Source organism: Macrobrachium nipponense, chromosome 3 (genome assembly GCF_015104395.2).
Source record: "Macrobrachium nipponense isolate FS-2020 chromosome 3, ASM1510439v2, whole genome shotgun sequence".
Lineage (NCBI taxonomy): Eukaryota > Metazoa > Arthropoda > Malacostraca > Decapoda > Palaemonidae > Macrobrachium > Macrobrachium nipponense.
Window position 1 is genome coordinate 78,317,240 of NC_087202.1, and position 14,588 is coordinate 78,331,827.

The window sequence follows — 14,588 nt, forward strand, 5'->3', positions numbered from 1 at the left end:
GACGACATTTTATTTAATATTCTCCCGTTATATGAAGATATGCTTCTCGCCTGAAGGACGGCGACGCCCTTGTGAGAGAAGGCTCCATTTTCTCTTAACCCCCCCAGGTTAGATTTCTCTACCGGCGAGATTGATGCGTCGTCCCATTGGCTGACAGGTTTAGTGAGAGATATCGTCTTGGTGGAAAGGAGGGGTTGGCGTTGAAGATCATCTCGGGCTTTTTATCGCTAGGCTTTATCTGCCATTGTAAGGCTTGCGGTCATGAAGAACTGATTGAGACTTTGGTTTTGAGATAGTTACTGGCGGTCATGAAGAACTGATTGAGACTTTGGTTTTGAGATAGTTACTGGCGGTCATGAAGAACTGATTGAGACTTTGGTTTCATAGTTTAGTTTCTAACTGCTGGAGCCACCGACTTATAAATCTATGCCCTAATGTGATGTCATTTTTGAAATAAAGCAAATCCAGGTTATGTATGTTAAAATATTATACGACGTTATAGAAATATTAATATTAATGTTACGTTTAACGACGGCCCTGGCTAGGTCGTTGACTCTTTAGGATAAGGTCATTAAACCGTAGGTTTGTTGTAGAAGGTCAATGGAAGACATTTTTTTGTTAATCTATACAGATTAAAGGCGAAGGAGTGTTTTTCTCGAAACATTCTCCTTTTATGCTTTCGTGGAGAATCCTAATTATTTACTGTAATAAGGGGAATCATATTCAGTAATGGTATTTAATAGTAATATTTTTTTAATAATTGGGGAACACCCTGCTTATCTGTTTCATGGCAGAACAGCCGATCGGTAACAGGTGTAGCACAGGTGACAGGAACATGACGTAGAGCCACTTTGGGCAGGTGTCATTTAGATATTGTGTTACTGTTATCAATAACATTGATTGGGAATGACGCGTAAACGGAAAGGGGTGATATGTACTAAGGATTTTTGTCATGTCCTGTACTCAGTTCTAAACGCGATCGGCTTTCCGGCCTCATTATTGCTGCTTGCACCAGTCTTTAAGTCTTTTTTTAAGTTTCATAAATGTTTGTTATTCAGCTATCCAGGCTGGCATAAGTATAAAATATGATGAGCTTACTATATGTCTCCCATAGAATCGAGGAACTTCGTCTCCCATGCTGTACTGTACAGGCTTTATCTGCCATTGTAAGGCTTGCGGTCATGAAGAACTGATTGAGACTTTGGTTTTGAGATAGTTACTGGCGGTCATGAAGAACTGATTGAGACTTTGGTTTTGAGATAGTTACTGGCGGTCATGAAGAACTGATTAAGACTTTGGTTTTGAGATAGTTACTGGCGGTCATGAAGAACTGATTGAGACTTTGGTTTTGAGATAGTTACTGGCGGTCATGAAGAACTGATTGAGACTTTGGTTTTGAGATAGTTACTGGCGGCGGTCATGAAGAACTGATTTGGAGACTTTGGTTTTGAGATAGTTACTGGCGGTCATGAAGAACTGATTGAGACTTTGGTTTCATAGTTTAGTTTCTAACTGCTGGAGCCACCGACTTATAAATCTATGCCCTAATGTGATGTCATTTTTGAAATAAAGCAAATCCAGGTTATGTATGTTAAAATATTATACGACGTTATAGAAATATTAATATTAATGTTACGTTTAACGACGGCCCTGGCTAGGTCGTTGACTCTAGGATAAGGTCATTAAACCGTAGGTTTGTTGTAGAAGGTCAATGGAAGACATTTTTTTGTTAATCTATACAGATTAAAGGCGAAGGAGTGTTTTTCTCGAAACATTCTCCTTTTATGCTTTCGTGGAGAATCCTAATTATTTACTGTAATAAGGGGAATCATATTCAGTAATGGTATTTAATAGTAATATTTTTTTAATAATTGGGGAACACCCTGCTTATCTGTTTCATGGCAGAACAGCCGATCGGTAACAGGTGTAGCACAGGTGACAGGAACATAACGTAGAGCCACTTTGGGCAGGTGTCATTTAGATATTGTGTTACTGTTATCAATAACATTGATTGGGAATGACGCGTAAACGGAAAGGGGTGATATGTACTAAGGATTTTTGTCATGTCCTGTACTCAGTTCTAAACGCGATCGGCTTTCCGGCCTCATTATTGCTGCTTGCACCAGTCTTTAAGTCTTTTTTTAAGTTTCATAAATGTTTGTTATTCAGCTATCCAGGCTGGCATAAGTATAAAATATGATGAGCTTACTTATATGTCTCCCATAGAATCGAGGAACTTCGTCTCCCATGCTGTACTGTACAGACGAAAAAGCTTTACGATCATGCCCGTATTTGCCCCATGTTTGCACCGGAATGAATTGCTAATGATTTACTAGAACTAGTTAACTCGATGGTAGCATGGTATATGGTTGTGATAAACTGGATTGTAATCTCATAAGTTACCAATAAAAAACGTCGTTTAACCTTAGTGATGCTCATGGTTTCGATCGCTTTAGTTATGAGATCGCGTAAGTTATGATTAACATTATGGTAGCATGATTACGTCATGGCGCGTGACCATGATGAACTGATTTTGATCTCGTAACTTTTTGTCGGTTGATATCACTTACAGACATAGATAAATCATCATCAACTTCATGATGACTGTCGGGTCACGAAGACAAGCGATAAGCGTTTACTAGTCATTCGCAAATAATTGAAATTAATGATCATCGCATAAGCTGAGGTCATGTAGTCAGGACAGACATGGCGGTTCGTAATTGTTAACTGGGATGGTTTATGGTGAACCTGTAAAACGTTATATAGTTGGAGGATACGGAATTTTCTAGACTCCCCTGTTTTCTCAATGATTTAGCCATCCTTCATTGTCTTTTCTCATGTCCACCATTAAAGATGAGTTAGAATCTTAAAATTTTATTTTATTTATATACAGTTAACGGTATAACTACAGTCCACTTGTGGTCTAAAAAAATTTGTTGTTACGCCAGTGCGGATTAGATACTGAATTTTTATATAATAATCCTTAATTTGAATAACTGGATGAAGTCCCCATTACCACTTGAAGAAGGTGAACTTGAATTTTACTACGGATTGCAGTACGGCGTACGTTAACTTTATATTTTTTTCATGATAAATTATTTGTGTGACAAATTGACAATCCTTTCACCCCCACGAAAAAAAATGCAGTGGTAGTTACTGTTTTAATTATCATACTTTAATTTTGGCTTAAGGAAGCACATGATGCTGTAATATTTAGTGTGGATTTTTCAGGCTTTAGAAAGGTACTGTAATCAAGCTGTTCTGATGCTGTAAATGAAAATTAAGCAAGCAAATATACATACATACAAACAAACGACGAGATTTGTTGTAGAAAAACGCAGAGATATCAATAGTGAAGTATACAATGAAGCAATTGGAGACCACTCGAATGTAATTAACATTGTCCCTCATTACACGTAGGCATGAGGCAGTAATCCGAAACCAGAATGCAAAAATGGCAAGCCCCGATTAAGGGAAAGAACTGAGAATAAGGTTAATGTTCTTATATATATATAAAAACAAACTTACAACAAACTTTAGCCACTACGAAGCCAAGCTGTGTTTTGGAAATGGGTAAATAGCTACTCAAATGGGAGCCAACGGATGGGATTGAAAATTTTGCTATTGATACAGTTTAACAGTGTTGTTGTAACTTAAAAGAAGTTTCTAGAGCTTGCATAATGATGATGAAATAATGTCAGCGTAACATGGAACATTTTCTGTTTCCTGCATTTGTATTGATAGGTAGGGTAAATATTTGGGTAGATATCATGCGTTATGTTTCTGTAAAATGATAACGAGGATATGTTTCTCCGTTCAGTAGATTACTATTTAAGCAACGGAAACAGTTATTTATAATTGCATTTGGGTATCTAAAGTATTGTAGTTTTATTACTGGTTGAAAATTGGCAAAGTTTTTTTATTTTTTTTATTTTGGATAGATTATTTTTTTTAGGTTAAGCTAGAGATACTACTACTAAGATAGACCTGTTTCTTAAAGCATGTAAACAAACGGTAAGGCTGGTTAGAAAATAAATTACCAGGAAAAATATGCCTACAGCTGTGTCCCCATACTAATAATTGTTTCTTTGGTAGTAGTCATCTTATCAGGAGTTAACTATTTTTCTAAATGGATTCAGAGTGGAGTTAATGTCCCATGTTAATTTTGTAAGATCTGTCACTTTGGAAGGTATAATATAATTAACTTATAACATGTATCCGACTCATTGTTGGAGAGATTCTTTCATTGTGATTATTGTTGTTGTGACCACAATAATTATCGCTATTGTTATAATTCAAAGCAGCTATAAGCAAAAAAGCTCCTCAGTGGCGTGATCGGTATGGTCTTGGCCTGCCACCTCGGTGGCCGTGAGTTCGATTTTAGGGCATTCCATTGAGGGGTCAGAGATGTGTATTTCTGGTGATAGAAGTTCACTCTCGACGTGGTTCGGAAGTCACGCAAATCCGTTGGTGCCGTTGCTGAATAACCACTGGTTCCATGCAACGTAAAAACACCATACAAACAAGCAAACAAGCTGGAAGCAAAAGAATTATACAAAGTCAGAGTCGCTTGAGCAGCAATTGGAACCTTTTGTTGGTGCTGTGAATGATGTCGTGGCTTGCAGTTTGTGTATGAAGAAAAAAAAAAATAAGCCACTAGATTTTTGTATGTTATGGCAAAACCCTCCTCCTCAGTGCAAGAGCGCACTTGTATTTGCAGGTGACATTACATGACGCGGTGATTGCCTTTATCGGGTTTTTGTTGCTCTCGATAAACGTCCGAGAATTATTTTTAGAGATTTTTCATGTCAGAAATTTACTTTCGTGTTTTTTGCGATAAATTCTGGCAATCGTATAATGTAGTAAAGATTACTTAAAGGGCTTCTTCCCTCCCATGTGCGTTTTCCCGCCTACTGCTTCTCATCCGTTCCGTTTAGATTCATCTCGGCTGTCTAACTCCTTGAACATCACTTTGTACTATTTTCAATTCTCATATCGAAACAGATTTCTGGGGTAAGGTCTCCCAAAGCCTAGCGGGAGACTTTTTAGTATTGTTAAAAGCCCAGCAAGTACTGTACACACTAACACAAATATGAACAGCTTTCATCAGACCTGCATCCTCTTTTATGTAGAAATTTTGCAGTTCTTTGGTTTTCTCGTGAATTTTACTAATTAAATATATTAGACTCTTGGAAAGAAAGCCTAGGTTTTCTCGTCATACAAAAAGAAAAATTCAGTAATGCTTTTCCTGTAGTGGCCAAACTCCTGCTAACTATATGAATGGAAAAATTTTGTTGCATAAGTACAACCGTCATTAAAGTTCGCCACTTTTTGCCTATGAAGATCTCACACTTTGTTTCAAGATTGTTTCCTATTGTTAGTGAGGTACTTTTTGTTTATTTTAATTTTTTTTTCTACGCTGAAGTTGAAAGTTTGTGATATCGTTATACCTCTTGAATAAATTTGTACATATTAAATACGAAAAGGTGGGTATTGTAGGTACTGTATTCTGATTGCTTGTCCATACAAATGTGTACAAGTTTTGTATATTTATATATACATACGTATATATGCGCATATATATATATATATATATATATATATATATATATATATATATATATATAGATATATATATATAAAATTTGGGCTACCTTCTTTGTGGAGTTATGAACTCAAAGGGCGCAATGCCTTTCCCTTGAGTACTCTGGACAGCCTATACTCCTCAGTTAGTTCTTGCACTGTTTACTATTCGCATCTTTGTGGTCCAGTAAATTTCTCGTTAAAAGCGCCTAAGTCACTTGGAGTGATTGATGTTAGTATGGCGTTTATAGGTAACCCGTTCTAATATATAAATTTTGTCTCGTGCACCAGATCTGCACTTGGGATCGCACCCATTCTTTTCAATTGCTGGGTTATTTATTCCAATTTTCATGTCTTCAGAATCATCTAATAACACACCAGTGGACGCGACGTGTGCCACACACATATACGCATAGACGCGCGCGTGTGCGCAACCAACTCATAACAACATCATCATAGGTTATATTTAGGAATTACCTGAATATTATCTCGTTCTTTTACAAGAAGGCGCTTGTTTGTTTAAGTAAGGATGTTACTGGCCTTGAATATATTGTGTCGACGTCATCCTTCGTATCATTCTTAGTTTTAATTGAATATTATGTATGATAACTATACTTCAAATAGCTCAGCTCTTCAGTGTTCAGATGTCACGTATGTCATGAATTGAATGAAGTAGGCTCTCAAATGCCCTTCTTTTAAGAATGGAATTTCCTTATCAAATTATCATTCCTATTAGTATTATTATTGTTGAAGGAATCCACAGTGGTGTAAATGTGAATATATATTATAGAATCTAATAAAAGGAGCTCCCCAAAAACGCTAAAATATAGAAAGTCAGTACTATATTTCAGAGACTGCTGTCTCTCTCTTCATTACTTACCTGAAGAGAGAGAGAGAGAGAGAGAGAGAGAGAGAGAGAGAGAGAGAGAGAGAGAGAGAGAGAGAGCAGTTTCTGAAACATAGTGCTTACTTTCTATATTTTGGTGTTTTTATGGGCTCCTTTTATTAGATGGAATTCTGTTGTAACAGAACATTTTTACCAGACATATATTATAGAAATATATATTTTCTTCGACACCACAAGGGAATCCTTCACAATTTTAGTAACTCATGCATGAGAGTTTTTTATTTATTTTATTATTTATTTATATTAATTATTATCTAATTAATTATTATTATTAAGGAATTAATTATTATTGAAAATCCTCCAATAGTGAAGCGCAAGTCTTCAAATAGAGAAACAAATCCACTGTTATGTAAATGTACATGTATTTAAATTTAAAACTTTATGGATAGCTTTCGGGAATCTGTTCTGTTCCCTTAAAGTTTTAAATTTAAATATACGTACATTTACATAATTGTGGATTTGTTTCTCCATTATTATTATTTTTTTTTCTTCTTTCTTTTTCTTTTTTTGTCTGTCACAAGTCCTCCAGTTCAACTGGGTGGTATTTATAGTGTGGGGTTCCGGGTTGCATCCTGCCTCCTTAGGAGTCCATCACTTTTCTTACTATGTGAGCCGTTTCTAGGATCACACTCTTCCTCATGAGTCCTGGAGCTACTTCAGCCTCTAGTTTTTCCAGATTCCTTTTCAGGGATCTTGGGATCGTGCCCAGTGCTCCTGTGATTATGGGTACAGTTTCCACTATTATTATTATTATTATTATTATTGTTATTATATTATTATTATTATTATTATTATTATTATTATTAATTATGATGGTCACCGACCTTAGTCATTTACTACTTTGTATCATCAACATCTTCGAATGTTTTGATAGCGAGGGCAACATTCTTCGTGTCTGCCTGTGTAGCTGTGCAACCTTATTCGCGGGTTCCGTGCTCATAAATGTTTTTGGCAAGTCACGTTGCATCTGGCCATTGCAAGTTCATCGCTGTTTTACGGCCGGGACAGAGAGGTGTGGAATCTGGACGCCCGGTTTTTAGCCGCAATGAATGTTGCAGATTTGCTGATAATTTGTTTGATAATTTGTTTGTATATTTGTTTTCGTGAAGGGGAAGGAGAGAGATAGAGATATTATTATTGCTCCCCTGTGTGTGTGTGTGTGTGTGTGTGTGTGTGTGTGTGTGTGTGTGTGTGTGTGTGTGTGTGTTTATGGAAGACACAGATGTAAGGTATTCACTTTCGTATATTCATACATGTATGTTATTTTCTAGTGCATCGTATGCAATGTTTACGCGCACGGACACATATACGCACATATCATAATATATATATATATATATATATATACATACATACATACATACATACATACATACATACATACATACATACATACATACAAACTAACTAACTAACTACTAAGTGCCTGGGATGTGTGTCATGTTGCAATCGACGAAAATGGTTTTATTTTTTATTTTATTTTATTTTATTTTATTTTATTTTATTTTATACAACCAAACTTGAATGGCTGGATTTCCCAGTTGACGTGGTCGCATTGATGACCTCTTCATGTAACTCTGTGCTTTGAATTAGCTCTCTCTCTCTCTCTCTCTCTCTCTCTCTCTCTCTCTCTCTCTCTCAGGGTAAGCATTGCGGCTATCAGTGTAACAAAGTCGAAGGTTATTCTCAACGTGTCGCTAATTTGTTATCACTGTAGAAAACCTCTCTCTCTCTCTCTCTCTCTCTCTCTCTCTCTCTCTCTCTCTCTCTCTCTCTTCCTATTTACTTCTCTCTGAGCCTCTCGTAATTCCGTCTTTAACATGACGATAGTGGTTATCTCTCCCTCTGTTTAAAACGATGATAATGATTGTCATTAGCATAATGGTTATTAATGTTTTTGTGCTCATTAAACCGCATCCAGCAGTGTTGGGGCACACACGGCATATCGCCCCGCACACGTTATTTAATGATGCCCAAGCCATGCTTTGAATAATGGTCTCGCTGGCCAGCACTGCCTCGGGATGCCCAAACCTGTTCTGCTGACCACACCCGCCGCCTTCCTATTACGTGCCCCTCTCGTGCTGCCTCCTCCTCCTCCTCCTTCTTCGGCCTCCTCCTCCTTCTCCTCCCCCTCCTCCTCCTCCTCCTCCTCCTCCTCCTCCTCCTCCTCCTCCTCCTCCTCCTCCTCCTCCTCCTCCTCCTCCTCCTCTTATTGTTTTGTGGTGGCGGCTGTGGTTTTAGTCGAGTGTTAACATCGGTATCACAGCTGTACTTCTCAAAAATGTATTTGGACCAAAGTTGTCTCATGTCTTTTCCTCTGAAATCTCACGATCGTTCAGTACAAAGAACTTGTTGACGTTGCGAAATTTATGCATTTTGTGTATGTCAATAAGGTCTTGTGTAAGTTGGTTACTTTGAAATGTTACCATAATTATCGACGTTGTCAGATGTTGGTCTTTGCATAGAGACGAAGCATGGGCAGGGTTTGTTCATATATAGTTTATATATTTTTTTTTTTTATTAATTTAGAGGGATCTTTATATTAGATATAGAATTACTCCAATCATTTATTATGAAATTATGAATGAAATGGAGCATTTTTAAATCCAATATGCAGACACGAATCTCGCGTAAAAACTCCAATTTGCTTTACGTTGGACATCATTATGGGTCATTGCATTTGCATTGCAACACAAAGGTTTATTGCAAGTTTCATGAACGGTTAGTTTTTGTCACAAGGCACGGACGTTAATTCTACACCTTCCCCGCCCCCCCTTCATCTTTGCTTGGGACCAGCATGAGTGTTCAAACTCTCGTGGGAAAGTTTTCCGTTGCTGAATCTTTAATGATTTGTACGGCGTCTCACTGCGGGCGGAAGATCTTACAGTATAACTGAATAAAGCATTATTCCTACTTATAGTTAGGTTAGCTAACCAAACTCCCCCTCTGTAGCTCACCCCTGGTGGAAGAAGAATAAGGAAAGAGAATGGGAACTGATAAACTTGGGTGTTGGTATGGGGAGGATTATTAAAAATGGGGGAAAACGAAAGCAGAAAGAGAATTCCAAATTTTCGTATTTGAAGAAATAAAAGTATTACTTGTTTCTACAGAATTAACTTTAGAATTGGTGCTTTGACGGGAGTAACAAAGAGGTTTTTTTGTATTCTCTCAAGTTTTATCATTCATTATTATTAAACCTTTGAACGCCTTTTTTTTTAGTTGAAAAAAGACGTACCAATCTTTTTCAAGCTCCTTGATAAAGATTGGCACATCGAATATTTTTATTTTTAAAGTAAAATAAATTGTAGAGGTCATTAAAATGGATAAATATAGGCTTATTGTTTTTAATGTTGGCCCATATCTTGAAATAGTTGTTTTGTAGGACTCGAAGGGTTTATTTTTGGTAGCACCGAAATTGTTTTGCATATTCACTTAGACAGGGAACTGATTTCCTTGCTAAAGACAATTTTATAATTTTATTGGAATTTCATGTTCTAAAAAAGTGATTAGTATAGTGAGATTTTTCTAAATGTCTTAACAGCAATAATTCAGTCTGGTTTTCGAAAATATTCTTTGAAGTTGAGGATAATAACGACTGACTTTTCTCTTTGTTATATTGGCGAAAATGACACAATGTATATTATACATTCAGTGTCATTTTCTCCAAAATAACAGGCGACGATTTAAATATTTTTATCACCTGGCATCTCATTTTGCAGCATAGTACTTTCCTAACAAAGCAATTTGCAACACGGCTGGCTTCCTTTCGACATTCGTGCGTTGGTATATAGGCTTTAAACCCCACCTTAAAAATTATTATGGAACAGGTCTTGGAATTGTGTTGAGTGGCAGTGGGTCACAATGAAGCTCGAACGAAAGCCCATCGTGTGTGTGTGTGTGTGTGTGTGTGTGTGGTGACGCGCATATGGTATACGAACGTGTGGGGCACTTTACCACAAATGCAAAGAAATTGTTGACGTTTTAAGTTATATTATTATTATCATAAGCATCACGTTTTCATTATTATTTGGTAATAATAATGTTCATATTCTTGGAGAAAAGACGAAAGGTTATGACTTTACCTGACGAACTTCCCCAGCTGAGATGCTCAAATATATATAAAAGAAAGAAAGACAATGAGCTAATAAACGTACATATCAAGATAAATATTCAAGTTAAATATATAATTGACTATGTAAAAAGTAACCAATTAAAGGAGTAATTCTCATTGTTTTAAATCACATCCTTTGCCAAAGTTTCTCTCTCTCTCTCTCTCTCTCTCTCTCTCTCTCTCTCTCTCTCTCTCTCTCTCTCTCTTTTATTTAGAGTTTAGGTTCAGTAGACAGATTTCCTTCGGGTATAAACTTATTCAGTGGCAGAAGGCGATTAATTTTACTTTAACTGAGCATAATTTTTTTTCTATCGCAATTCACATGTATTTGAAAAGAGAAACAAATATTTTAAACTGAAATTGAGTTTTGTTCTACTTGAAAAGAACGTAGACAACACGTGTCGAGAATGGAGTTATAATCATATAATGACAGGCTTTATTATAAATGCCATTAGGTGATTGACAGAATACAGATGAAACCAAAGAACTTTTGAATTGAGAGAGAATTGAAGATAGGGCTTCATTTATACATGGTCTTTAATGCGACTGATTGTACAAATTACGTTAAGTCAATTTTGGATTGATTTGGTTATTTTTCGATTGCATCAACTTACTACAAGTGACTCTTTGCTGCTACAGTAGATTCACATCAACCGTGAATCTGATGTCTAGGCCAGTCCCTGACGACGCTCCTGTTTAGCTGTTGATATGTCAGTCACAGGGCTAGAAACTCTGTCTCTTTCGAGAGTTCGCAAAGGCAGGATGTATGTTCCACCTCTCCTGAGGGATACTTTTGAGAGATGGAACATTCATCATTCCTATGTGAACACTATCGAGAGACTTGAGAGTTTCCAGCCCTGTGATTGGCTTATCAACAGCCAATCAGGAGCGTCGTAAGGGACTGGCCTAGACATCAGATGCACGGTTGATGTGAATCTACTATAGTACCCCATGTGACTATATTGATTTCAAGGTTCCTCGTTTATATCGTTGGGATCCTTCATGCGGAGCATTTATTTATTTATTTATTTTTTTGCTGTTTTAGAATGTTTGACGTTTCCACGAAATTACTTTTGTCACATAGCATGCGATTCAGAATTCTCTACCACCACAAACCATTTTCTTTGGGAAAATTTGACCTGCAATTTCATAATAAGTTCGTTTAAAGTAGCACGGCATCTTTATAATCGTTGAATGTAAGCTGAATGTAACTGTCTAAAGCCCGGGACGCAGTGTTACCATACAAAAACACCACTGGCGGATGGACAGATGGAAAAAAACAGAGTATAGTCAGACGAGTGGTATCTTTAGGTTTGTGGAGGAAGCTGTATCCTAACAAAAGTTATAACTTTTTATAGTAAAGTATCAATGCTGTACATAAGATGAAAATGTTTATTATTTTTTACTTAAATATTTTTTTTTTAAATTACATAACGGTATATTTCAGGCGTCGATGACCTGAGTTGCTGTGACGCCATGGTACATTTTTGCATCGATCAATCAATCAATTTGAAGGAGAACCAACCATGTTGAAGCCCACATGATTGGGTTAAGCTGCCTGTGAAAATACATACCCATAGGGTATTTGTGATTTGGTCACCCACTGACAGTTTGCTCTTAATTATCATGAAAAAAAAAATGGTACAGTGATATGCAGAAATTTCAAAGTTTTCTAGCACTCTAACTATGATAAATTATGATAAGGAATTTTGAACTGATCTTTGTCAATTTCAATTGTATTTTTGTTTTAAGTATTACGTAGGTATTTATATCTTTGCTAGTATGTATCTTTTTTTGAACTTGTTATTTTCTCATCCAGGTTTTTTTTTCCTTTCTTTGTCTCCTCTTCTTGGCCGCCTTTCCATCTGCCCCCCCCCCCCTTCTCTCTCTCTCTCCCCTTCCCCTCCCCATCTCGTCTCCTTGCTGGCTGCCATAATCTCTTCCAGCTCCATTTTATCTGTGACTTTCAATGAATTTAGAGCTACTGGAGAGATTGCGGGAAAGGACTTGTTTATTCTCTTTGGATTCTCGGAGGGCGCCGTCAGGATGTTTTTCGTCTGCTATCTCCCTCATAAACATATCGCCACCCAAAACTCTTGTTTTCGCTTTTTGTGAAAAATAAGAAGAAGAAGAAGAAGAACGCCGACTTTTTCCTCTTGATTCAGGCCTCCTCCTCTCCCCCCCCCCCCCCCTTACCTCCCTCTTCCCTTCCTCCTCCTTTCCCCGTGCCCAACGTCAACTTCTTATTATACTCTCCACTGGGCTTCTGAACGCCCTTATCTCCAGCTACTATTTTGATTGCTTACGGTTGGATCAGGTTGAGGATTTGTAGGCCTCATCTTCTTATTTTTCCCTAGTAAGGGAAAGACATCTGTTTTTATAAACATTATCAGCTGTTTGGACATTTCTTTAGACATTATCAGTTGTTTTTGGACATTTGTTTTATACCCATTATTTGTTGTTTGGACATTTGTTTTTATACCCATTATCAATTTTTTTTGGACATTTGTTTTTATACACATTATCAGTTGTTTTTGGACATTGGTTTTTATACACATTATCAGTTTTTTGGGAATTTGTTTCTAGACATTATCAGTTATTTTTGGACGTTTGGTTTTATACACATTATCAGTTGTTTTTGGACATTTGTTTTTAGAAATTATCAGTTATTTTTGGACATTTGATTTTATACTCATTATCAGCTGTTTTTGGACATTTGTTTTAAGACATTATCAGTTATTTTTGGACATTTGATTTTATACACATTATCAGTTGATTTTGGACATTTGTTTTTATACGCATTATGAGCTGTTTGGACATTTGATTGTATACACATTATCAGTTGTTTTTGGACATTTGTTTTTAAACACTGTCAGTTGTTTTTGGAAATTTGATTTTATACACATTATCAGCTGTTTTTGGACATTTGTTTTTATACACATTATCAGTTTTTTGGACATTTGTTTTTATACCCATTATCAGTAGTTTTTGGACATTTGTTTTTATATCCATTATCAGTTGATTTTGGACATTTGTTTTTATATCCATTATCAGTTGATTTAGGACATTTGTTTTTAGACATTATCAGTTATTTTTGGACATTTGATTTATACACATTATCAGCTGTTTTTGGACATTTGTTTTTAGACATTATCAGCTGTTCTTGGACATTTGTTTTTATACACAATAAGCTGTTTGGACGTTTGTTTTTATGAACAATATCAGCTGTTTGGACGTTTGCTTTTGTAACATTATCAGCTGTTTGGACATTTGATTTTATACACATTATCAGTTGTTTTTGGACATTTGATTTTATACACATTATCAGCTGTTTGGACATATAATTGCATATTGTAACCAGTACTAAGACTCTGTTATTACATTTTATCCTATTATGATAACTCGGATAGAAGAACAGACAAATACGAGAGCTCCTCTGTACACTTCATCCTAAATTTTAATCTTGGGGCCTTTATATAAGGGTTGGCATCGGTGTAACGTAACCCTCATATCTTAGAAGCCGAGGAGAAAATAGATCCGAATAGAAAATATGCTGGACAAGAGCTCAACCTTGTTAAGAAATCTAAACCTATCAGGAACAGTCGCAGTAACTTTGCAAGAGCGACGGTGATTGGCGTTAGACGTCGGGAAAGGTATTTATTCACTGGATAGTCCAGACGGTGCCAGAGGTCCTTCCAGTGATGCACATGCGTTAGTACACACACACACACACACACATATATATATACACATATATACATATATATATATATATATATATATTATATATATATATGTGTGTATATGTATCTATAAGTATGTGTGTATATGTATCTATAAGTATGTGTGTACAAATATTTGTCGGAAATGTTGGACCTATCTTTGTTTGTCATATTCAAACCTATCATTCTTTGTTGTATTCAGAGTAGAACTTCTCATTAGTTATAAACCTCACCTTTGTGCCATTATTGTTAGTATGATATAAGG

At 36.3% G+C, this 14,588-nt stretch overlaps 1 long non-coding RNA gene across 1 annotated transcript in view; it reads left to right on the top strand.

Annotated features, from left to right (window-relative positions):
* Positions 1 to 14,588, top strand: part of LOC135221836 (uncharacterized) — a 386,560-nt gene that overhangs the window by 216,334 nt on the left and 155,638 nt on the right. The gene's annotated exons all lie outside the window — the stretch shown is intronic.